Source organism: Pogonomyrmex barbatus, unplaced genomic scaffold (genome assembly GCF_055798465.1).
Source record: "Pogonomyrmex barbatus isolate J1 unplaced genomic scaffold, ASM5579846v1 scaffold5, whole genome shotgun sequence".
NCBI classification, from domain to species: Eukaryota; Metazoa; Arthropoda; class Insecta; order Hymenoptera; family Formicidae; genus Pogonomyrmex; species Pogonomyrmex barbatus.
The window spans coordinates 1,612,396-1,639,894 of NW_028297149.1; the positions used below are offsets into that span (position 1 = coordinate 1,612,396).

A 27,499-nucleotide genomic window follows, 5' to 3' on the forward strand; every position below is an offset into this window, starting at 1 on the left:
TTTTTCGAGTTCGATTGTTATACGTGATTTTTCATTATCATCATTCTCTTCAGAAATGGCTCAATTTCATTCCGTTTCAGTAGCGTATCGCAAATGTTCGGTCCATCATGTTTTTAACACTCAACTCGTGAGGAACCAAAACAGCTTTTTTTTGTATCCAACTTTGTGTAAATAATTCAAAACTGTTTTGTAGTTGATGCCTAGTTCGCTGGCAATCCATATTGCTTATATGCTTATCACGCTCTTTCCATGATTTCATCGAACTTTTCGGTGATTGATCGACCAGAGCGAGGTTCATCTTTGACATCGAAATTTCCAGTACGAAAGCGAGCGAATCATTTCCGTGCTGCTGATTTTGATAGAGCATCTTCACCATAAACAGCACAAATTTTTTCACAAACCTGTGCAGCGTTCTTGCCTTTATCGTCCTTCTTTCCGAGTCCCACCACGTTCCAAAACGCCACTCTGCAATGCCCCTTTCCTTCCTCTCCCCTTCCTCCTTTCGGCGCCTCCACTTTTTCTCCCCTCCCCCTCCCTCTCCCTCCCTTTCTTTCCATTTCTCTCATCTCTGTTATCCCTTTCCTCTCCTCCGTACCCCTCTCCCCGCCCAACCCTTAAGCTGCCCTCCTTCCTTCTTCCCCTGAGCTCTCTCCTTCCCCCGACCTCCCACCTTCCCTTCCATCTCTTTTCCTTCCCATCCTATCCATCAAAACCTCTTCCCTATCGTCCCAATACCATCATCTATTATCACCTTACCACTATTCCCCACCCATACTCTCGCTCCCCTCTTCTCCTCCGCCGTCACTGCCTGCCTAAATTTTCATCTCGACCTTCTCTTCTCTCACGTCATATCGTTCTCTATCCAGACTCTTCCTCCCTTTAGCTCCCTCTTTTTCTCCATTATCTTCCTTTTATCCCTTTCTCTCTATCTCCCCCTATCTCACAATAGCCATCACTTCTCTCTCCTCTCTCCCCGTTCTGACTCTTATCTCTTCCATCCTCGCCTTTGCTCCTATCTTCTTGAACACCTCCTCCACCCCCCTTTCCTTGCATCCTCCTCTAATTCCTTCAAGCACTTCAATGTTATTCCTTCTCTCAGTCTTTTCTCTTTTTTCCCTCTCCATCTCCAAACTCCTAACTCTCTCCTCCAATTCGCCGTCCCCCTTCTCTCCACCCGCCTTCCCGCCCCCTATTTCTGATGTCTTAATTCTTTTCTCCATCTCCTCTATTTTCTTTCCTGCTTCTCCTATCTTTCCGCTCTTTTCCCACTTTGTTTTCAGCTCCCCAATTCTCTGTTCTAATCTCTTCTTTTCCGACCTCCACTCTTCCTCCTTCCTTCTTATCTCTTCCAGCTTCCTCCTAATATTCCCTATGCTCTCCTCGATCCTTTCTCACTTCCCTTTAAAGTTCTCTATCCATCTCTCCAGTGCAACCATGATGTCTCTTTCCCTTCTCTTGAACCCTCACCGGGGATCTCGGAGTTATCTTATACCTCTGGAAACAGCTTTCATTCTCCTCCCTCCCTCCCTTCTCTATCTCACCTGCTGCTTCCTCTTCGAGTTCCCTTTTCCTTTTCCACAATTTCACACCTTCACACTGTTCATCCTTTCGCTTCCCTTCTCTCTCTCTCTTGCCTCTTTTTCTTTTCGCCCCATTTCCCTTGAATCTCCATCCTTTGCCTCCTTTGCTGCTTCCTTTTCCATTGTCATTTCCTCTCCTAAGCTGCTCCACTTTCCCTCGCCCCAATCCTCTACCTCTTTTGCTATTCCGTTTCCACTCTAGTCTTAGCCTATGGCCCGTCATTCTTGTGCACGCGCCTTAATTCAGCCGCGCCGTGCGCTACCCAGCTAGGCTCTCTCCCTAATACTTGGCCAATTTCCATCCGTCTCTTCCCGCCGAAACACCCTACTCCTTACCTCTCTTCTCTCCTTCCTCGGCCAATTGCCTAACCTCTCCGCTATTCCGACTTTGCCCATTCCACTCTCCCGTCCTTCTGTTTCCCTTCTTCTCTCCTCACACTCCACGCTTAGCTTTCTCTCTTTCTCTCCCCGCACACCTCCATCACCTATCCACATCTCTCTTTCGCACTCCACCTCACACTGCAATTCTGTCACTTATTACGTTATTAACGCATCCGCTCTGGAAACGGAAGTCCGTGTGTATAATATTTATTCCAAAATAATTGATGCTATAAGAAGGCAGGATGTGCGTCACGACGGGGCCCGACCACGAACCAGTCGTGAAAACTCGTAATTATTTTGCGAAAAAATACCACCTCAACCAGGAATCGAACCTAGATCTGCTTACCTTCTGAGCAGGCATCTTATCCCTTCGACTACCGAGGCATGTGATGATATTTATCGCAAATAACGTGTTTAGAATAACACGTCAACAATACAATGATACACATATATACGTATATTACACTATACATATATATATATGTATTCTTTCGAATCCCCACAACCGGTACTCCAGAGAGATGATGGTCCTATTCTTTCGATGGATCGATCGGACTGCAACGGCGACATCCTCCAACGCCATTGGCAAATATACAAATAATTATCCTGGAGCACGACAAGAGAGATTGCATCAAGCATGGCTCGAACCTCCAAATAAGAAGGAAGGATGTGTGTCACGTCCGACCATGAACCAGTCGTAAAAACTTGTGATTATTTTGCGAAAAAATACCACCTCAGCCAGGAATCGAACTTGGATCTCCTATAAATTAGTGCTCGGAATTAGTTGCCCTTTTCGATCCGATTTTGAAGGTGACGCTGTCCCTCCACTATCACTCGAAGCTCGACGGTCGAGCTGCTGTACGCTTTCAGGAGCGTTTCATATTAAAAATGCGCCCAAATTGTATATTCCTCTAAACCATTATTAAAGCAAATTATTTTTATTTTTACAAACATTACATTTTCTTTTTAACGTCTTTTATAATATTGTTTTATAATATTTAATGATAATAAATACGTTATAAAATTATTACATAATAATTAGAATAATTAAAATTTTAACGATAAGTTTCCACATCACACGTAAAGTATTATTGACGTATTTTTTTAAAGTAGTTTCTTTAATAATTTCTTTACTTAATGGTTTCCTTATTTAATAGTTTCCTATTTTATTAAAAAGAATCAAATATATGACTTGAAATGAAAAATAAGAGCGTGACCAGTATAACTTTTGTTTGTTTAGATGTTAAATGGAAAATTAACTTCATTTTCTACGTTGTATACATGATTTTAATGGAGATGACATATCAATAGAAATTTTAGAAGAACTATTTTGCATCAGTAGAGATAGTAATGTATCATTCAAAGAATGTTTTTCTTTTCTTATGCATCATTATCCTCGCGAATTAGTTCTTCTAAAATTTCTGTGGATATATCATCTCTAGTAGAATCGTGTAAACGACTCAAAAAATCAAATTAGTATTTTCATAATTGTTCTTTCTTTCGTTTTTGTTATTATTTATATATCATATTTTACAATATAGCATTTTATTTTCCTGCTGAGCCATATATTTGATTTCTTATTTTTTAATGGAATAGGCCTACTAGGAAACCACTAAAAAGAAAATGCGTCAACAGTAGTACTTCATGGATGATGCGGAAATCTATTGTTAAAACTTTATTTATTCTAATTATTATATAATAATTCTATTATAAACATATTTATTATCATTAAATATTATAAAACACATAAAATATGTTAAAATGAAAATTGAATGTTTGTAAAAATAGAAATAATTTAATAAAGAAATTGATGTAATAATAGTTTGGCGGAAATGGTGCATTTTTAATATAAGACATTCCTGAAATATAAGACTATGGCGGCTCGGCCGTCAATCCCTTCACTCGAGCGATAGTGAAGGAACTGTAGGCGTTACCTTCGAAATCGGACAAAAAGGGCAACTAATTCCGAGCACTGTTTTATTCGTATATCCACTTTTAAACCACCAATTTAAATAAGTGAGGAAATGATGATTGATTATGTATCCAAGATTGTAATTTTATTATATTGTCGCGCTCGACGATCACGATCACGAATCGCGTTTCTTAGGAAAGCCACGCGCGAAATAACACTTTTTTTTTATAAAGAAACGGAACTTTATTACGGCAATAGAATAATTAATATGCCACGTCTGACTGCCTCTAATCTCCGCATCAATAAAAAACGCTTAACAATCGCTTGACGACCGCATCGGCAAGAAATGATCTTCAAGTTAGAAATCGACATGAGGATAACGCCAAGCGGAACACCGCTCGATCGTAACAATATTATTTCATTGATGTAAATTTATATCACTTTCCAATAATAATACGATCCGAAAATTTTTTAGTAAAATTTTTCCAAATCCGAAATCCATAAACATCTAATGCTTATGTTTTTTTCTGTAGTATTTTTTGGAATTATTATTGTTTTAATGCATTTTTCTGCTGATATTAAATCAGAAACAATGTCGGGACACTGTCCATTCCAAGAATTAATAAGAAGAACGCTATCAGCATCAATACTTGAAAAGAAAGCTTCTTGTAACTAAAATTTAAAATGATTTGTACGAAACAATAATTTAAATTAATAACATTAAATTTTATTAGATTATTAAAATAATCAAAAGAAGTAATTGAAATTTGTATACCTGCTGTCATTTTATCAGATGTTGATGCTTTCACAATAACATTTATCTAAACATATTTTCTTCCACTCTTGGTCCAAACATATCATTGGCTTCTTGTAATATAATAAATAAAGGCGATAGCAATCTACCATCACACGATATTATTGGTTATATTGTGTATGAATAGGTGTCGATGATACAGATGGTACAATACGTTCTACTGTCTTTATTCCTTAACCAGATAGTAACCTTTCGGAATTGAAATTCATTTTGATCTGAACTATAAATATTTTTAGATTTGTTCAATAAGTTTCACTGTTTTTCAAAAATCTTCGGTGTTTTTTTGCAGATCAACTGAATCTTCCAATGTTTTTCTAGTGACAAACTTTGTAATTTTTCTTGAAACAATTCGATGGGACTTTTTGAATCTTGCTATCCAACTATCAGATGCTTTAAACATAGGATTTAAATTTCATTTCTTGTTGAGCCTATAGAGCCCACCTTTTTAAACATCATGAAATATGGCTTGATTGAACAGCTACAATAAATGTATTATGTGTAAATTGGGAAATATAGGATAATTTTTTCATATCATTTCTACCTAATTGTAATTGTTTTTCCCATCATTTCAATCGACGTTCGGACTCTTCTGAATTTATATTACACGGATTTTAAAGAGCAATTCCTTTTTTTATTATTTACATTATTTTCATTATTAATGTTTCATCAATATTCAATTGCTCATCTTTTATAAGAACTATCAAAATACACATTATCACTCGAACATTCATAAGTATTTAAATTATCTTCGCTCCATGCTTCCTTATCATCCTCAATTATTTCAAAAGTATGCAATTTATAAGGTTCTTGAAAATCAAAACATATATTTCTTCTGTTATTTCTAATCCATTATAATGAAAAATACTATTTAATAATAATTCTTGGATGTTTTCTTTCAATGTTACTTCTGCTTTAATTATTGAAGATATATCGAACTTATGGAGGCTAATAAAAATCTGACAACATTAAGTGAATTAATAATTATTATTAATTTATTCTTCTATAGAAATATATATTAAAATATCTTAACACACTATAATAAAGTGACTTTACTGACTATAAGTGCAAATGCTAGTATTTATACATTGGATTTAGTGATACTTATCTTTAAGAATACATTTGAGCTTAAAAAGTGTCACGGAACGAAAGACGTTCCGATACGAAAGATAAACGATAATATATTTCATGATATAATGATAATACGATTAATGAAATTATTATACTTTTTATATCAGAAACATGTATTTTAAGAGTAATATTATTAATTATTTCTCATATCAAAATCATGTCTTTTGACGTGACTTTTCTCAAAACATTAAGAATATTCTTTAAAATGGCTAAATAATATATAATAACATAATTATTTTAATATTTATAAAGAGTAATAAAAAATTGATAAATTTGTGCTATAAATTAAATGTATTATAAATATTAAAACATGATTATGTTATTAAATACGTTTAGGAATTAGTGTATAAAGACAATGTAAAGAAATAAGAACATAAGTGAATAAAAATAATTTTAAACTTAAGATACTTTAATAATAAAATATATGAAGAATGAATGCAAAAAGTGAATGTTTTTATATGTATAATTAAAGAAAAACAATGAAAATTATTATTATTGTTATTACTATTCGTAATACATAAAACAGAAGAATAATTTTGCCACGCAAGCGCTACATAAAAAGCACAAACGATGTATATAGCAATGTTTTCAGGTTATTTCTGAAAGATGCGATTTTGTAAAATAATTTTATTATATATGGTTAAATTTGGCATAAAATTCTTTTTAATTTTTATTGTAAAAAAGTCTATTGCGTAAAATATATTTTTGAATGTATCTTAAAAGAACAGAAAAAGAAAATTTAATTTTTGAAAATGATATCGGAATCATCAACAGGTTTTTCACATATATTTGCTTTTATTTCTTATATTTGCGACAAATCAATCTTACATTCAATCAATAGTCGCACTATTCATTAATATGGAGTAATTCACTCTCCTCTCTCCCCCCCCCCCTCCTTCAGATGGTCACTCCTATAAGCCACCTCATGACGGATTATTTAACTCGTATTATAATATTATTCCAAGTTACACTGTTGCTTAGAGCGGATGGAATAGAAAAAGACTCGTCTACGTAGTGAGTATAGATTGTCAATAAAAGTAATAGTGTTTGCAATAATTGTAATAAGTTTAGCTTTAGAATAGTTCAGTGTAGTTAATCAGTGCAATTGGCTATCTCTGTTTATTGGCTACCTCTATTTAATCGGTAAGTTTTACATTTTTGGTTTTGCTATATTTCCACTTTGATATGGAATCGTGCGATGCATTGAAAAAGAAAATAAAACGAAGCTTTTCAGAAGCTTGGCTTAATGATGAGCGATTTAAATTTTGGATACGAAAATTACCTTTTGATGATAGTCTTTTTCATTGTATCGTATGCGCTAAAAATTTTTCGTGTGGTCCAATATCGAATATTATAAGACATGCAGAATCTGCGCAACATAAAAGAAATATTGACAAAGATGTATCATCATCTGATAATGATAACGTAACTTTTGAACAAAAACCATTGCATTCGAATGTATTTAAGCAGCAATGATTAGAGATCGAACAATTTAAGTCATGGCTACGCGAAGTGCAATGTGATGTAAATTCATTTGCATCATGTACGATTTGCGAAAAAACTATTGCTGGCGGTTTATCGCAAATCTACCGTCACCGAATCTAAAATACATAAGAATAATTGCGAAAAGTTTGATGAAATAACAAGCAAATCGAATGAAGATTGTAACATAGAAATTAGCGAACTGTTTTCGTCCTTTGAGGAGCGGAAAAAATTCGCGGAGATTCGATATGCTGCTTTAATCGCTGAAAAAAATATTTCATACGAAAATGCAAAAATAATACTCGATTTTTTTAAAGACATAGGCAAAGATCTTAACATTTTGAAAAGCATGATTATGAGTCGACAAAAATGTACGAATATAATTACGAACGTTTTATATCCAGTTGAGACGGATTGTGTGATGATAGAAAATATTCAAAATACAAAATTTTCTATTTTTATAGATGAATCAACAGATATTTCTAGTAAAAAATGGATGACATTTCACGTTCGATACGTTCATATTGAAACATTAGAAGTTCATTCGCAACTAATAAAATTAATTGATATCGATGCAACAGATTGCAGCGCGGAAAAATTGTTTAATGCATTTAAATATGAAATGTGGAAACTACAAATATCTTTTTCAAATATTGTTGCCTTGTCATGCGACAATGCGTCCGTTATGGTCGAAAAACATTTATCTTTCAAGAAAAAATTGGAAGAGATGTGCAATAATGTATTGACATTATCATGTCCATGTCATTCTGCTTCATTAGCTTCGCATGCTGCTTCGGACGACTGCTGCGTGTGCTAATATACCTCAAGCTTATAAGGAATTCTTGAAAAGAATTCTTGAAAAGAATTACAAGCTATATAACTTGTAGTCCCAAGCGATGGTCTATTTTCATCGAATTAAATGAATGTTTTGAAGAAAGGACTCACAAAATTGTAAAGTTATGTAATACACGATGGCTTTCTCACCACGCGTGTATCGACTTCTTTAATCTTGAAATACAACATTTTTTGAATGAAATGATCGTGAGCGAGAAAGGTACATGCAGAAAATTTGTTACGTGTCATGCAGAATGTAGATACAAAAGCATATTTGCTATTCTTAAAATATACATTACATTTTTTAAATGTATTTAATGCATTTTTCCAAGCTGAGGAAACGAGGATACATCTGTTACAGTTAAAATCAATTGATTTTTTAAAAGAAATTTGTACAAATTCTATAAAACCAGAAATTTTGAAACATTTGCCAAATATAACATTTTGTAAGATAGAAAATCATAAATCTTTAAATGATATTTTTTTAGGATCGGAGTGCGAAGAATATCTTCATGAATTGATAGAGGATGGACATGCAAACATGGTTGCAATTGTTTGCGATTTTACATAACTGCAGCCGAAGAAATTTTTAAAAGATTATCAGTAAATGATACATTTTTATCAAAATTACAAATTCTTTTACCACATATAGTTTTATTGAGTACTGATAGGGAAACATCATTTCATGATCTTTTTTTTATTGCTGCAAGAATGGGTAGTTTTGACGAAAACGATTTAATGAAAGAATGGTTTGCCTTAAATTCAGATTTTTCAGTAACAGAGAAACAAGATTTGTTAAAATTAAATTTTGATAATATGTGGAAGGAGATTTTACAAAGACAATATTTAAATAATGAAACCAAATATCCCAATTTAAGAGTCCTTTTGAATTCTATTAGAGCACTCCCAAATTCAAATGCAGCTCTGGAAAGAATATTTTCCCTCTTAACAGATGTTAAAACAAAAAAACGAAACAGATTATCGTCGACTACTGCCATTTGTGTATTGACTAAATGTCATTTGTGTATTGAAGTCAGCATTAAAAGCAAGAAACGAAACTGCTTTATACATGAAGCTCGATGAAAAGCATTTATCTTTTATGTCGGCAAATAAATTATGTTACTTCTTCGGTAAAGCAAAAGAAAAGATCACCTACATGCTGCAGACGATATTGCTGGTCTATCTTCGTCTAATATGCAATAATAAAAAGGATAATTGCTTGTGTTTCATCAAATGCATTAAAGCATTAAGTTAAATAAATACTAATAATTTTCACGGCTATCTAAATCTTATAATTTTAAATGAAAGAATGCGTGCTATATAATAAGAATATTGATTTATTGATTTATTGATTGAATTGTGATACCTGTTGGTACTAGGCTACAGCTGTTGCCAACGAGGATTCAGATGACATCTCAGATGACACCTCTGAGAAAGAACCTTCTCCCTCTTAATTATGGGTTTGAAAGAAGGAAGTGGTGAGAAGCTCGCGCGGGGGTTCTGACCATTTCTATCTATAAATATGCGCGCGAAAAAAGCAGCGGCTAACGAGGCGTGGCAGCAGCAATAGTCTGTTCAGTTCGTTTCATTCAGAGAGAATTTTCAGTCATAAGTCGTGCGTGATCAACCTTAGGATTGAATTCTTAAATTTATAATAAATTTCTGTAATATTTCTCTTAGGAGAATTTAAATTTAAAAACCTCAATTAAATAAAGGTAATTTTAAATTAAAATAATTGGGAAAACTGAAATCTTAAATTCTTCTTAATTAAAATCAAGATCATAATTCTAAATCCAAATTCGGTTGCTAACAATAGCGTAGCGTACCCTTTAGTCGCAGCCAATGGTGTTGCAACTGAATAATTTGAATTTAGAATCTTAATAATAAATAATTAAATAATTAATTTCAAAAGTATTCATGCCCAAAAGAGGAGGGCGCAAAGTTCAAATTAAAAGATTAAAATTTCAGTTAAATCAAACGATAATTTTATTAGGTGTACAAAAAAGTTCTAAGCTTTTTTTTGTAAAATTCGATCTTTATTCAAAAACAAACAAAAAATTATTAATCAACGAAATATTCCCCCCGTTTGCATCAACAACCTTTTGCCATCTTTCGGGTAGCTTGCAAATTCCTTGACGATAGAAGCTCACCGACTTCGAAGCGATAAAGTCATCAATGCATTTTCATATCTCTTCAAATCTCACGAAATGTGTATCAGTCAAATGATGCTGCAGCGACCGGAATAGGTAGTAATCGAAAGGCGTCATGTCTGGACTATACGCCGCGTGCGGGAGAAGTTCCCAGCCTAACGCAAAGATATGGTCCTGAGATCGCTTTCGCAACATGTAGTCGAGCATTGTCATGAAGCAGGATCACTTTACGACGTCCTTGGCCAGTAAATGGCCTCTTTTCTTCTAATGCATCGCTCAAATTGGTCAATTGTTGTTGGTAGCGGTCTGCCGTGATTGTTTCACCCGGTTGTAACAACTCGTAATACGAAACACTTTTCCAATCCCACCAGATACAGAGCAAAACCTTCTTGGCGTGGATATTGGGCTTTGGCGTCGATGTCGAAGGTTGACCAGGGTCAACCCATGATTTTCTACGTTTAGGGTTATCATAAAGAATCCACTTTTCATCGCCTGTAATGATTTTGTGCAGAAAATCTTTTTTCCGGAACTTTGAAAGTAAAGTGAGTGCAGTGTCACGCCGACGATTTTTGTTGTCTTCGGACAATTCATGCGGAACCCATCTGCCTTCCTTCTGAACCTTTCCCATCGTATGTAAACGTACGAAAATGGTTTGCTGCGTAACGCCAAGCTGTTCTGCAAGCTCCTTTTCAGTTTGCGCAGAGTTTATATCCAGCAGTGCTTGCAATTCGTCAGTTTCAATCTTTTGAAGGCGTCCAGCACGCGGTTCATCTTCAAGACAGAAATCTCCTTGCGAAATTTTTGATACCATCTTTTACATGTAATATGACTTACAGCGTTCTCTCCATATGCAGCACAAATCATTGCAGTGGCTTCAGCAACATTTTTCTTCAGATGAAATGCGAAGTGGATGGAAAATCGAATATGCTTTTTTGTTATTGCCATCATGAACACTACTGATTTTTTAGGTTATGTGCATCAAATGCCAAACCGTATGGCATTTTAGAAGGCCAAATGTCAACGCTTTAAAACCGCAAAAGGGCGGGAAGATATATAAAATTTAAATTGTTATTTCGGTTGTATGAAATCTAAAGCTCAGAACTTTTTTGTACACCTAATAATTATAAATAAAATACAAGCGCGATCACAGAAGTATAATGCGAAATATGCTTTCTCGAATGCTTTGCCCGATCCGCTTGATGCTTCGCCGGTCGTTATTCCAAATTTCCTCAAATTCCTTTTCGGAGCAGGGCTCGCTTCGATACGTAACATATTTGGACAACAGGGGGGCTGCAACCAATTGGAACACCCGCAGTCACGTGCGAATGCCCTAGACATCCGGACGCGGAACCAACTTCTATTTTGCGACGAGATGGCGTCTGCTGTGCTGTGGGTCGACCGCCATACACAGCCGCATTCTGTATCCGATCATTCATCCGACACTGAAATTGTATCGAACATATGCGAATGGCCTCACGCTTTTAACAACAGCGTTTTTCAATCTGTAGAATTTAACTTCTTGATTCTAAATAAATTGTTTATTTATTTTTATTAACTAAATTCTAGCATCTGTAATTCTAAATAAATTGTTTATTTATTTTTATTAACTAAATTCTAGCATCTGTAATTCTTTTTCCAAACTCTGGCATCCGACGAGTATATCCGAACCCCGATCGACATTCCCGCTTCCGCATCGATTGTTCTGACCGAGCAAAGACGTACCGTTACAATAAAATTATAATATGGAGATAATAGAGAGCCGAAATATAAAATCAACAGAAGTTATCTTGTAAATTAATATCGATGTTGTCATATTTTCACATTGATGTTCAGTTTCACAATCTTGCGAAAATCTCAAATGATCTCTGTATACGGGAATATTCATCGTTGATAAGTATGAATAATTTCGAATCAGTAAAAACAGTCTCTAATGGTTGTCAAGTATGTGAAGAGTCCAAAAATCGTTGTTAACATATGTACGGTGTGTAAATCTAATGATTAAAGCGAAATAAAAATTAATCAGATGGAGTAAGTGGAATAGAATCAAATAGTTTGTTATTAAAAATTGGAAAGAATTAAATTGTTTGTGAGATTTACATATCAGATTTACATGTGCAAGACTAAGATGTGAGAAAAAATGTCGTATCCGATAAAAGGTGACACTTCTTTAATCCGTAATTCCATTCTCAGATTAAACTTTCTCGGCTGTCAAACGCTGGTAACTAACAACATTAAACTAAATTTGACATTGTAGCCAAGCGAAGGAAGCTCCCAAGAATAGTGTAACAAGAAGCTAGGGGGTAAATAAAACATTTATATTGTGTGTGGCTAAATGTCTGAGGATGTCAAAGTATGATTTGTTAAGTAATTCTGCATTTTTATTTGAATTGATATCCTCCTACTCCTCAATAAAAATCATCTCCCATATCAATCTTTTGTGATAATTCGGTTCACGATCAAGAATCCGTATATTTTTCCAATTGAATTCATGTTTTGAGATCTTTTACTTACACATTAATTAACGGGCTAAAAAATAGACTGTTACATTTAACCTATACCATTTTCAACATTTTTCCCACCACTTTCCAGAACGCATTTTATGGACATTATGTTAGATTGTTAAGCAATTGTAAAGTCAAATTGAAATGATTACATGACAATAAACATAATTGGCTCAGTAAAAATTCGGATTGTGAAAAGTTGTTGCGCATCAGACCTATTAGTTTTTTTTGTTGGGAAAAACAAAGAATCTGGGGAGCGCACAGTTGTTGTTATGTAAGCCCTCAATTTCATCTTGCGAAAGAATTTACAATATTAGTATAATTCCAGAAATTAAGCCACTGAGTGAGAACTTCTTCCAAATAAATGAAAAATGGTTTTATCTCAATAATGTAGACATTCCCACTGAAATTGAAACTCTACTGCAATTGGAAAACAATTATAATCCTCCTGTTAATGATTGCAAAAAATTAGCGATACATGAATTTATTAAAGATTTAGAAAATAATTCGAAACTATTTAATATCGACAACCAGATAAAAATACGGAATATATTTTTTTTCTCATGTTTTTTTCGGATAAATTTGTATCCTCAAAAACTGATAGAAACATTCTGAGATTACTAAAAACCACTAAAAAATTTTGCGATGACAATCCGAAGTAATTTTTACTAAAGCGGATAAGGTCAATGCAACTGTTGTGTTAAGAAATCATATATAGATACAATGGAAAAGATGTTGTTTGACTCACACACTTATGAAATGGTAAGAAAAACAACTCCATGACTCTTATCGAAAAAAAGTACAACCTAGAACAACCAAAAAAAGCACAAAAAAGAACAATCTTAAAAGTTAAAAAATGACTTTTCAAAGAATATATTTCTAAATCAGAATATCTTTGTCTCCGCTTGTCTGACTCCCCTCTTTCCAAAGCTTATAGCTTATCAAAAATTCACAAAGTTAATTTTCCATTTAGAATTATCGTTTCATTCATCAACACAATCCTATATCCCCTCGCATTCTTCCTTCACAACATCCTTTCTGTCAGCCTCCCTTCGTCTAAGAGTTGTGTTAATAATAATTTTGATCTATTCGATGCGCTCTCCAATAAAATTATTCCTGACAATCATGTCTTAGTTTCGTTTGATGTCACATCTTTTTTTACAAATGTGCCAATAGATCTTGCGATCGATGGAGTAAATGACAAATGACTGCTCATCGAATCTCACTACTAGCATCCCGAAAGATGAATTTATTTCAGCTCTATGTTTGTTCTTAGTTAGTACATCTTAGACATTTTTAATAACTATCACATCCGACTTAAGTTTACCATTGAGAAGGAGATAAACCGTAATATAAGCTTTCTAGATCTTTTATTAACGGTTATAGATAATGAAATTTTTCGATTGATACCATAAAAAATCTTTTCCGATAGAATTCTGTTTTATTTTTCGAACTATCCCATAAGCCAAAAAAAAGGAGTGGTTTATAATCTCTTAGACAGAGCATTGTTACTAGTACATCCACCAAAAAAAAAATTGAATTTTATATAAAAGTTTTATTAGACAATGCATACTCCACAGAATTTATTTTTAACAATATCAATTGCAGGTTGAGAACCTTTTTCAATGGTAAAAATGGACTAAAATCTCGTCTGAATCGCTTGGATACAGCCCTGTCCACTGACAATTGTAATAAAAAAAGACACTTCGTTGCTCTATATTTGAAAGGAATTTCAGAGGTAGTAGCTTCGAGTTAATAATATTGATACTATGATGGGCTATAGAATACTTAATAAACTTAACAGATTCATAAAGATGCATAAAGATAGAGAACATTTTATGATGAACAACAATGTAGTCTATCAAATTAAATGTAAGCATAATAATGTAAGCATTGCCTTGATTCTTATGTTGGTTAAACGAAGAGATTTCTAAAAACAAGATTAAAAGAATATATTAATAACATCAAATATGATTGCTCCAAACATATGGTTATCTCGGAACATGTTTCCTTACTTAAACATGAATTGGGACATTCAATTGGGAAAATATACGGGTTCTTGATCGTGAATTATCAAAAGATTCATATCGGAGATGATCTTTATTAAGGAGCAGAGGGAGGATATCAATTCGAATAAAAATACAGAATTACTTAACGAATGATATTTTGACGTCCTCAGACATTTAGCCACAACATAAATGTTTTATTTACCTCTTTTCCATAGCTCTTTGTTACGCTATTCTTGGGAACTCCCTTCGCTTGGCTACAATGTCAAATGTTCAGTTTAATCTTGTTAATTACCAGCGTTTGACAGAGAAAGTTTTATCTGAGAATGAAATTACGGATTAAAGAAGTGTCACCTTTTATCGGATACGACATTTTTTCTCATCTTCTTGCATTGACATATAAGTCTCACAAACAATTTAATTCTTCCTAATTTTTGATAACAAAAAATTTGATTCTCTTCTACTTTCTCTACCTTAATTTTTATTCCACTTAATCATTAGATTTACACACCGTACACATGTTAACAACTCTTGGACTCTTCACATACTTGACAATCATTAGGGACTATTTTTTTAAGTAGTGACTCAGAATTATTCACGTTTATCAACGAAAAATACTTTCGTTATACGTCATTTGGGATTTTCGCAAGATTGTGAGACTGAACGAACATTAATGTGAGAATATGACGACAATCGATATTAATTTACAAAATAACTTTTATTGACTTTATATTTTGGCTTTTATTTACACACTAATTTTACATAGCATCATTTGTTAGTTGTTGGATGTGGTAGTTATGCATTTGACTGTCAGCTTTTATTTTTACTCTTACAAATTATTTATTTATATTATTATATTATATTGTCGCGCTGGCGGCGGGAAACACTCGCGACAAGGAAGGAAGAGACAGTTTAGGAAATGAAGGAACACACACTTTATTATACACAGAAGCACGGGAACTATAACAAGAGCTTTTTACAATTAAATTCACCGCGATATGACTTAAACTCGCGCACTGTCGACTCTCTACACAACAACACTTGACAATCGCTTCATGACCGCGTCGGTAAGGAACGATCTTCAAGTTAGAATCGAGGATCGGAACACCGCTCGGTCATAACACTCCCCTCATTTTCGAAATTGTCGTCCCGATAGTTCTAGGGAACTCCCTCGCAAAAAAATTGCCTTTTTTTTCCATGGTGAAGCTCTCAGAAAATCTGGCGGCTTTCTGCTCTATCCCTGCTACTGCGGATTACCGAGCGCTGAACCAGTCCCAAACTTCATCTCTCCCGGAAGTTCCGTGCCGCTGCGAGGTCATGTCTTCTTCATGGTCTTCTTCTTCCTTCTTTCTTGATGCTTCTTTATCTTGTACTTGTGTCTTGCACATTTTTCCTTTGAATCTTCGGGCAAGGAGGAGGGACCTTCCGTGGACCTTCTCATTCTTACGGACATCCTAAGTCCCCGTCTCGGCATTCGACCTAAGTCTCTCGGAAAAACCACAGTTCAACAAAATCGAGGGCGAGGCAGTCTTCTTAAAAAAAAAAAAAAAAAGATTTCTTTACCCGGTGTTCGAGCAGTAAGCAGAAGATCTTCCTCTTAAAGTGGTGATTCCCAACAAACCTCAAACAAGAAACGTAAACATAAACAGTATCTACTTAAAGAACTCTCTTTCTAATTAATTGTTTCCCCAAAAATGAAATATCTACATATCTCTTTTTATACTTTTACAGGCTCAGTTTCGATTCTTTTCCCTACAAATTTTTTCCTTTCCTCAAATGGAGCTAATCTATCTGAATGCATTTTACTCTTATGTCTTTTCGTTTTTCGAATGCAATAAATTACGTCGTTCAATTTTCTAACCACCACATAAAGTCCTTCTCACTTTGCAAATTGGGAGTCCTACCTCGCATCCTTTGAGGATTATAAAATCAAACCTTCTAGTCAGGCACAAAATTCAGCCTATCCTTTCGATCATAATTTATTTTTGTCCTTTGCGACCTCAAATCCATATGTTGACTGGCAACATTATGGATATGATTTATTTTTTCCCTTAATCTAAATGAATATCCTTCTTTCTGGGGAACATTACTGATTTCAGGAAGACAACCATGAAGAAGATAGGTAATCTTAATTCTCTACTCAAATTTAACTCTGCAGGAGTAAAACCTGTGACCTCATGCTTAGAAGATCTGTAAGCCAATAATCCTAAAGGAATCCATTGATCCCAATCTCTCTGGTTTCTGAAATAAATTTAGATAAATAATTTAACAAAGTCTGATGTTGTCATTCCATCTGACATTGGATTATGGATGAAGAGGAGTAGTACGAGTTTTTTTTATTTATTAAAATTTGACACAATTTCTGAAACATTCGCGATTCGAAATTCCTTTTTTGATTCGTATGTATTTCTAATTCCATGTCTGAATACTATTTGGCTTACAAAGACTTCTGCCACCGTTCTAGCTTTGATATTTCTGAGTGGAAGAGCTTCCATCCATTTTGAGAAGCAATCAGTCATTACAAATATTTATTCACGGAAGCAGAAAATGATACGGAGCCTAACACGTCTATCTGCACCCTCTCAAAGACAGCACCACATTATAAATCTGAAAAGCAGATTTTCGTTTTCCAGCAGCCTTTTTTAGCAACACAAATAACTATATAGGTCTTAATCTAATGTTCCACATCCTGTTTGCATGTTGCCCAAAAGAAACGCTTCTGAATCTTCTCAAGAGTTTTATTAACTTCAAAATGCCCTTCTGTAGAAGAAGCATGAGTCTCCTCCAAGATCTACTGCATCATTTTTTGAGGAACAATAATTTGAAAAATAACAGTTTTCAAATCAGGAGACTCTCATCTCCTATAAAGAATTCCATCCTTAATAACCAAAGAATCCCATTGAGACCAATAAATTTTTGAAGAAGTATTCCTGGAAATAATCTGATGTCGAAGAGAGTGTCTACCTATTTCTTTACTTCGAAGAATTTCAACAATCGAAGGATCTTCTAACTGCACTGCCCGCCAATTCTTCGATTCTCTTCCCTCTAAAACTATCCTTCCTAAATATTCCCCTTTATTTTCCTCCTCTTTTCTTTCTACTCTGGCACAATAATCATTTTCCGCACAGGGGCGTCTTGATAACCCATCTGCGTTTCCATGCGATTTCCCTTCTCGATGAGAAATTTCGAAATTATATTGCTGAAGACGTTCCAATCAGCGGGCCAACTGTCTTTTTAGTTCCTAAAAGACATCAACCATCGAAGAGAAACATGGTCAGTTTTTATTAAGAATTCACGACCATATAAATAATGATGAAAACTCTTTATTGGCGAATTCACTATCGTCAATAACTTTCGATGAGTGACACAATAATTCCTCTCAGTTTTATTCAGAACCCTACTAGAATATGCAATAACCTTTTCTTTTCCATCTTGTATCTGAGATAAAACAGCATCAATATCATAATTAGAGGCATCAGTATCTAAAATAAACTTCTCCGTCTCAGTCGAAAAGGATAAAATAGGAGAAGAAATCAAAAACTGTTTTAATTTCTCAAATGCCTCTTGACATTGATCATCCCATTTAAACCTACACTGATTTTCTGTTAAAGAAAACAAAGATTTTGCGATTTGAGAAAAATCCTTAACAAATTTCCTGTAATAGGAACAAAACCCTAAAAAGCTACGAACCTGTTTCTTATTCCATGGAACAATCTCGAACAGAAGCAATCTTTTCAGGATCCGCAGAGATCCCTTCTTTATAAATCTCATGTCTCAGATATTTGGGAGATATTACTTTTCTCCCAAATAAAGAACATTTCTTCGGATTAATCTTTAAATTTGCTGACTTAAGACGAAGAAAATCCTCCCGAAGATTAGCCAGCATTTCTTCAAAAGTTTTGCTGAAAATAACTTTATCTAAGTAAACTAAACAAATTTTGTTCATTATTTGATGAAGAACTTTTTCTATCAACCATTTTAAAAGTCGCCGGAGCATTACATAACCCAAATGGCATAACAGCAAATTGCCATAAATCATTTCCAATAGAAAATATCATTTTCTCTTTATCCGCAGGGCGGAGTTTTACCTGCCACTTTTTAAATCAAGAGTAGAAAACCAAGAATTCCCGGATAATCGAAGAATCAAGAAGATCTATCTATTCTTGTGAGGGTAGTGGGTAAGAATTCTTTTCAGTGACGGCATTGAGTTTCCTGTAATCAATACAGAATCTCAGTGTTCCGTATTTCTTTTTTACAATTACCGCGGGTGAAACCCAAGGACTATGCGATTCCTCTCCCCCGATCATCCCCCGAATTTTCATTTCTTCAACAATTTTCTCTATCTCATCACGCAACTGTAAAGGAATGCGCCTCGGAACTTGCTTAATAGAATCTGATCCCCCTACAGAAATAGAGTGTTTGATAACTTAACAATTGTCTGCCACAATGTTTTCGGAAAAGATATCTTGAAATTCAATAATAAATTTAGAAAAATGCTTTTTCTGCGAATTACTCAACCCTTCAGAATTTCTTGTGAAGAACTCTAACAAGAATTTCGGAATTTCCGAAATCTTTTTTTCAAAATCATTTATGCGCGAACAGAAAAAAAATCATCTCTTCCGGAATCAGTACTTACAAATATCGAATCAAAGACTCTATTTAGTCCGACTTTAATAAGGAAATCCACCCTCAAAATGCATCCTCTATATCTATTACAAACATAGGAAATTCTAAAGAAAGTTTTCCTAATTCCACTTGTACTAAAACTTTAAAATCAATAGGAATCTTCTCCCCAATAGGATATCTCAATTTTCGGTTTCCTATCCAAATTCGCTGCTTATTTGATCTAACTAATTTCCTATTAAGAATCGAAACATCGGAGCCTGTGTCAATTTTGAAAATACATCCTTGCCCATCTATATTTTCACAAAAACAAAAATTATTTGAATTTCCAGTTAAATTTCCAAAAGAAAAACTTCTCCCTTTTGAAGTCTCTTTGCCGCGGATCCCTCACACAGAACTCGGCAAGCCCGAGTTTCTCTGCCTTGAATTAGAAAGTGCGGTACATTCAGCCCGTAAGTGTTCCTTGGCCCCGCATTGTTATACATTCTCCTACATTAAAATTTCCTCTTTTCTTTAAAATTTTCAGGTTTCCTATGACTTAAAACACTCATTTTTTCAAATGTTTTATTCTGTTTATTCCCAAAATGAGTTCTCTTATTATAATTAGAAAAATTATGATTTTTCGAAAAATTATCTTTTTTTCCAAAACTGTTATTTTTAATAACAGTTTTATTGCCATTGCCCTTTCAACGGCAGTCCTTAAAGACGTGAGCCCTTCTAATTGTAAAGTCTGTTTTATGTACTCGTCTGTAAGCGCAACAATGAATTGCGAACACGTAATTTTATTCTGTAAACCGGGCGAACACTCCGGATAAGCAAGACGAGATAAACGTTTTAAATCCAAACTAAGAGAAACTAAATCCTCGAAATTTTGTTTTCGATTTATAAATATATAATATGCTTATAATAAGTTTGTGCCGAAAATTTTTCTTCAAAATGCAATTCTAATCGCGAAACCAAATTATCGAACTGCGAATTTTCTAACTCCGTACTTCCGTCTAAAATCGCACGCGTCTTCCCTCTAAGACATGACGCTAATACGACAACTTTTTCCGCATTCCCCCAATTATTCGTACACGCGATTAAATTGCGTCAAAAATTCACGCAACACTTCCGTCATAGGAATCAGACTTTAATTTAAAACCGAGACTATTCACAGAAACAAAATTAGAATTGGAATAGATAGGCCTGGAGTGTAGCGTTGCTCCTCCGAACGCTGTTCTGATTCTCCCTGTTGGCTGGGAAGCAAACGTCTTCGATCTTTGTTGCAATAGCGCGCTCTGCTCTCATGAGACGAAGCTCCTTCAATGTGAGTTGAAGAACCGTCTCCATATCCATCTTCTCCATATTCATCGATTGTTCCGTTTGCATACAAACTCTCTTTCTGGCCGTTTCCCCGACGCTCCTTCCTGTCCAACTTCCGTCGCTAATTTCTTCCCTGTCAATTCCGCTTGACGTTCCGCCATGTTTTTCCGATCCCGGACGAGCCTCCAAAATGCCACTCTCAGACAGGTTTACTCGCGTAACACTCGCGCCAGAGAAGAAACAGTTTAGGAAATGAAAAAACACTTTATTATACACAAAAGCACGGGAGCTATAACAAGAGCTTTTTACTATTAAATATAAATTCACCACGACACGACTTAAACTCGCGCATCGCGCCATCGACTCTCTACACAACACTTGACAACCGTTTCACGACCGCGCCGGTAAGGAACGATCTTCAAGTTAGAAATCAAGGGTAGCGCCGAGCGGAACACTGCTCAGTCGTAACAATATTATTCACATTTTTACAATTTTTTATCTATTTACACTTGAATCTAAATCTTGCGCGTTCTATAATTATACCGAGCTATTTTTTATATATTTACAATTCCCTTTCGTTTTTTATCGCTTTTGTTAAGAAAAATTGCTGAAGAAGTCTCTGTGAAGCTGAAACGTATAATATCAAATTTATATTGGTGATTCTGCCAAGTGTTATTTTTACAATAAATATTGTTTATTTGAGTTTGTTTGTGTCACGTTACTTTGTTTTTCGCTCATTCATTGGCCTCTTTTTCCTCTTGTTAATTTATACGAGCTGTCTGTTACAATTTTGCTCTGTTGAATAAATATAAAGTCTTCGATCATGAAAGATAATGGACATAAAATAATATGTAATAAAATAATAATAATAATGATGATTAAAATAATAGCTCTTGTGTGTATATATGTACAGCCTTGATCATTTCTATTAACATTTGTATGCAATGCAATTCGATGAACAGTAACAGTGACTGTAATATACATAATATCATTGCCTATAATATAAGTACAATAAATTACTTGAATTAAGAATTCTATGTGAATTCACCAAATAATCATTTACAAACTTTAAATAAATATAAATAACTGCAACGCCTAAATGTACATCTCTTCTAATTAAGATTTACCTAATTTTTGTTAAACATTTTATTTTGTCAAATTTATAAATTTAAGTATATAATATCATAATAATTCAAAGCACAATTACTGATCAGCTATAATAATATGATCAGCTATCATCAACCTTATATGTGTTATCAACATTTGTTCTAATGCCGCGTCACAATGCCCAAATCTGCTCATATCAATGCCAGCCAATCGGAGTAGCTAGTCACATGCTCATGTTTGCAATTTTGTTTACTAGAGATTCTCTATAGAAGACCATTCATCAGCTGGGTTTCTAATGGATCTCTATTTGATTTTCATCGTAGAGATAGACATTCTATGGAGATATAAAAGTTTGACAGACATTCACTGGAGATTGTGTTCTATATGGAATATGTAAATTTTATTTAAATTATATCACTTTTAGTAAAAATAAATATAAACAATATGTTGGTATTGCTTCTTGATAATGTTTAATGTTTTTTCCATAATACGACTAGATGTATGTATTGGCTACTTTTTATTTTTTTGTAAAAATATAATTTTGAAATTGGGATATATTGAAACCAGAGCAAAAGAAGAGCTTTTTGTATATTTTATAAATCTATTCACTCGATTGCAAATATTAATATCCCTCCCTTCTTATTCGGGGGCTCGAGGGCCATGCTTGATGCAATCTTTCCTGTCGTGCTCCAGGAGGATTATTTGTATATTTGCCAATGGCGTTGGAGGGTGTCGCCGCTGCAGTCCGACCTGCATCCATCGAGTGAGAGACCAACATCGCTCTGGAGTACCGGTCGTGGGGATTCGAAAAGAATACATGTATATATGTATATTGTAATATATATATATATATATATATGTATCATTGTATTGTTGACGTGTTATTCTAAACACGTTATTTGCGATAAATATCATCACATGCCTCGGTAGTCGAAAGGATAAGATGCCTGCCCGATAAGCAGGAGATCCAGGTTCGATTCCTGGCTGAGGTGGTATTTTTTCGCAAAATAATTACGAGTTTTCACGACTGGTTCGTGGTCGGGCCCCGCCGTGACGCACACCCTCCCTTCTTATTTGATTTCATCAAAAAATATTTGTATTTTAATGCATTTTACAAAAATTATCATTTTCTTTATAACTCAAGATGTCGCTTGAACTAATAGAAACTTTTAGATTTTTAAATCGTATTACATGTGTGTAAAAAGCTTGCATATGTAATTACATACATAAAATGTAATTTAATCAAAATTAATTTTAAGAGCTTAACTTTCTCTTTTTTTATACACTAGATATTACAAACTCGCACTCCGCGCACGCTATTTACCTTTTAAATAAAAGGAGCAAAAATTATACGTATAACATAATACATTAACTCTTTGCCACAATATAACTATCAAAATAATCTTTGCGACAGCCACTCACGAAATAAGCGCAATGAGAGAACTAATCAACATCGCGGAAAAGTGGCAACAATACTTCGAGAAATACGAGTATCGATTTGCATGCTTTTTTTTAAAAAGGATAATATATGTTTATATTAATATATACATTTCTAAATGATTTATTTTTTAATATATTTTTCTACGAATATAAACTATTTATATCAATCATAAATACTTGATACTGGCTGTTTTCCGTATAGCGCATATACACGCATTTATAATTTACATTTTATATATATATATATATATGTATATATGTATATATATATTATAAAAAATGTGTACATGTATTGTACAGACCGTTGTCACTAAATCACATTTTATAATGTGATAGAGCGAATTACTATTTGGAACATTACAGATGCAGAACCTTGAGTGCGTTTCACTTATCGCTCGCAACGACTACGACTACGACAATATTTATCGTTCCACTACCTTGCGGGCGCTACGGGCAAAATCTTAGGTGGAGTTTTAGTCTGTAACATGAATACCATTAAATTGCAAACACAAATGCTTAAAAGCATTTTTCCTCTTCTCTTTTCATTAAAAAGAAGAAAAGAATATTTGTAGTGTTAAATGGATTACAACCAAGAAAACATTAATATCATTTATTTTCTTTTTACTCCAACCCATATGGTAGTAGTTTTAATTCTTTAAAAAAAAGTTATGTTACGAAATTGCCATATCTAATGCAATTCTAGTTGTGATCAAATAAAAAAATAAAATCTAAGTGCTAGTATCTTTGTGATCTTTGTATTCATTGCAGAGCCTGCCTATTCTAACTCAAATGGTACTAGTTTTAATTAAAAAACAAAAATCTCGTTCTTTTGTTCTCTATCCTATTCACTCTCGTATTATAGAAAAAAATCTCAAGTATAAAAATGTCGAGACGCGCTTATCGATTATAAAGTTGCGTTATTTACGATCCTCTAGGTCTATAGAACATGAAAATACGAAAATGAAAAATGACTTTGAAAATATTTTTGGAATTTCAAAGTCACATCTATGCCAAAATCTTAGTTTTAAATGAACATATATAAATATTGAATTTGAAGTCCGTTTGATTAAAAATAAAAATTTTCAAAATGGCGGCAGAAAAATTTTAAAATTAAAATACAAAGTTGTGTTATTTAAGATCCTCTAGATCTAGATTATAAAAATAAAAAAATGAAAAATAACCTTAAAAATATTTTTGGAATTTCAAGGTCACACCTATGCCAAAATTTTAGTTTTAAATGAATATATATAAATCCTGAATTTGAAATCCATAATTAAAAATAAAAATTTTCAAAATAGCGGCAAATAAATTTTAAAGGAAAAGTTGCGAAAGAGGTGCCAGAATATGTGAAAAGATTGTGGAAAAGTTGCAGAATGGATGTGGAAGTGGTGCGGAAAAGTTGCAGAAGAGATGCAAACATATGTGAAAAAATTGTAAAAGTGTTGCAGAATTATCGCGGAATGATTGCGGAAATATGCGGGAAAGTTGCGGAACGAATGCGAAAATATCCGGAGAGGTTACGGAAAGAGAGAAAATATGCAGAGACTGCGGAATGACCGTAAAATTATATATCGACCCTGCGGATAAATCAGGCCGATAAGTTATGGTCATTATAGGATTGTGCGAATATTGATTCGCTATTCGTTAGTAGATCCTATGATCCGCTAAGTCGATAAGATTAATAGTGACATCTCGCGACAGACATTGCAGCGGTACAAAGACGACGACGATAATAATGACGACGTTTCTTAAAGTAAAAATTTTCAACGGACTTTGCGTAGCAATATCTCCGCTCGTAGAGTACGTAGCAGGAAAATAAAAATATTTTTATTATGCAAGTCGAACTCAAGCTATCGATCAAGCCTACTTAGAACTTGATCAATTTAACCGTTATTAAGATTCGATAATTTCGAATGCTCGCATCTCGCCGACTCGCATAAAGTCATACGGTGTTCTCGGTTGACTTGACACCCGAGATATTACCGTTTCCTGATTAAAATGGCGCGAAAACGACGAAAGGACCACACTGACCCACCTACGAACCATGAGCGTCGTAGGCTCGATGCGGTCGTGATTAATGACGTCATCTATGACGTTCTGATTGCGATCTCAGTCGTTATGTGGAACAGGTTTGCGGACATTGCGAGCGTTGCGATCATTAAGTGGAACGCACCCCTAATAGAACAGAATAAAGAAAGAGAAAGAGTGGAGGAAGGGCGACAGAGGTAGAGGGAGGGAGTAACTGAACGCGAGTAGACGATCAATAACTGGAAGCGTGCAAAGGTGAACTAACATTGCCCGAAACGTCATCGCGGCATGTTAGTCTAGTCGGATATCAATCGATTTTTGCAAATTTTTAGTGGCAATTGTTAGTATTATTATATCGTTCTCGACAGATAATGTTAATTATTATCTATCAAGATTCAAAAATTCATAGGATAAATTGATCGATGTTTTCAATGTATGTGTTTCTCCGTGTGACTAATTTCGCAAAGGACGTTCAAGTTTATAAAAATGATTGTGATGTGGAAAGTGTGAACAATTGTTATTCACAAAATATATATGTAGTAATTATAAAAAACTAAAAAAGCAAAAAAAACAAATATATAAAAGTTTGTTACATATGATTTAAAGAAAAGTATGTGTTCTCTATTTTTATATTGTTTGTAAAAATTTTGTACTAATTATTTTTGTTCATAATTCTGCAAAATTTAAAATGATTTAATTTTACGTCGTCTACAAGATAGTTTACAAGACTGATGAAATCAAAAAAGAATTACAAAAAAGCTTATGTTTTTACTGTATTTGAAAAAAATAAAATAAACATATTTTATAGCTTTTGTGCTGAGAAACCTGATGCTCCTGCTTAAAATTATGTCATACAATGAACATATAAAAATTGAGTTTAAATTAAAAAACATGACATTATCATTTGTGAGACAAACACATATATCAACGGTATATGTACACAATATATGATACACTATGTTTTAACTTAAAGAATATAGAATATTTTATTTATTTAAAATGATATTCGATGATCTTTGATAGCAAAAATATCGGATACAAAGCAATATTTTTGTATTTACATGAACATATTTGAGTCAGTTGAGTGGGCAACGTATAAAAACTTTCCGTTACGTCTGATATTTTTACTATTTGATATAATATTCTTATAGAATGATGTATTACACTATATATCTCATCAATGCATATAATTTAGCAATCTGCAAATAACTGCATGCATTTTCTTAATTTAAATGTAATTCTTTAAATTCCATGTAACATAATTTTAATTAGACTCGGATCACTCATCTTACAAACTATAAGAAATGATTTGTTTTACTTTTCTCAAGAAAAAGCAAGTGTTTTTACAATATTTTCTTTTCACATATAAGCTATTTTATATAGTCAAAAATTGTGCTATTAATAATTAATTCTCTCGATGTGTGCAAAAACAGATTTAAAGATTCAAAAACATATAAGAATCAATAGAAATATTTCTGATTCTTTTTTGTAATTTAAATGTAATGTCTTCTTTATAATGTAAATATTATTATATGTATAACAGTCATATGTATCATGTATACAATTATTAATAGATGAATAATTTCATGAAATATGTACAAAATATATATCATGTCAAAATATGTTAGAATAAAATACAAGATATCTCGTAAACTATTAATTTTTTTATAACTTTAGTTTCATATTTTTATATTCAGAATAACTACGGAAATAATGTGTAAAAAAATTATATAATTTCCTTTAAAAAAATAATATGAAAAAGATATTGAGAACCATCTACAAATGACTCAATATCATAAGTCAGTGATTTCCTTAATTTTAACTCTACAACTTTGTTTAAAACATATTTTCTCTTCATAATAATTTTGCAGATATTTAGAGGTAGTCTGTTTCCTTTGATTTACTTTATGTATTATGAAATCTATCTATTCTCATAATATCTCTAAAACTATTGACGAGAAAAAATATTAATATTAATAAAAGTTATAGGGTTTCGAGGATTCACAGGTTAAGATATTGATTTATTTGCAATGATATCACGATCGATACTTTTTTTTTATGTCATTTTTTAAATAGAATTATATAATTTTTTTTATATATTATCCTCTAGCAAGTATACATATAAAAGTATGAAGTTAAATTTTTCAAAAAAAAAAACAACAGTTTTTACGAGATGTTTAACTATATTTTAGTAGATTTTTTGTTCAT

General features: G+C 33.4%; 1 protein-coding gene, 1 non-coding gene and 3 pseudogenes across 10 annotated transcripts in view; 4 read left to right on the forward strand and 1 right to left on the reverse strand.

Annotated features, from left to right (window-relative positions):
- Positions 1-27,499, forward strand: part of spir (spire type actin nucleation factor) — a 217,165-nt gene that overhangs the window by 35,064 nt on the left and 154,602 nt on the right. The window lies entirely within an intron of this gene.
- On the reverse strand, positions 3,834-5,130 carry LOC148935256 (uncharacterized; annotated as a pseudogene).
- On the forward strand, positions 5,095-9,277 carry LOC148935257 (uncharacterized; annotated as a pseudogene).
- On the forward strand, positions 8,144-9,386 carry LOC148935258 (uncharacterized; annotated as a pseudogene).
- On the forward strand, positions 22,744-22,815 carry TRNAI-GAU (transfer RNA isoleucine (anticodon GAU)). Its single transcript has one exon. It is a non-coding gene; the product is annotated as a tRNA-Ile (tRNA).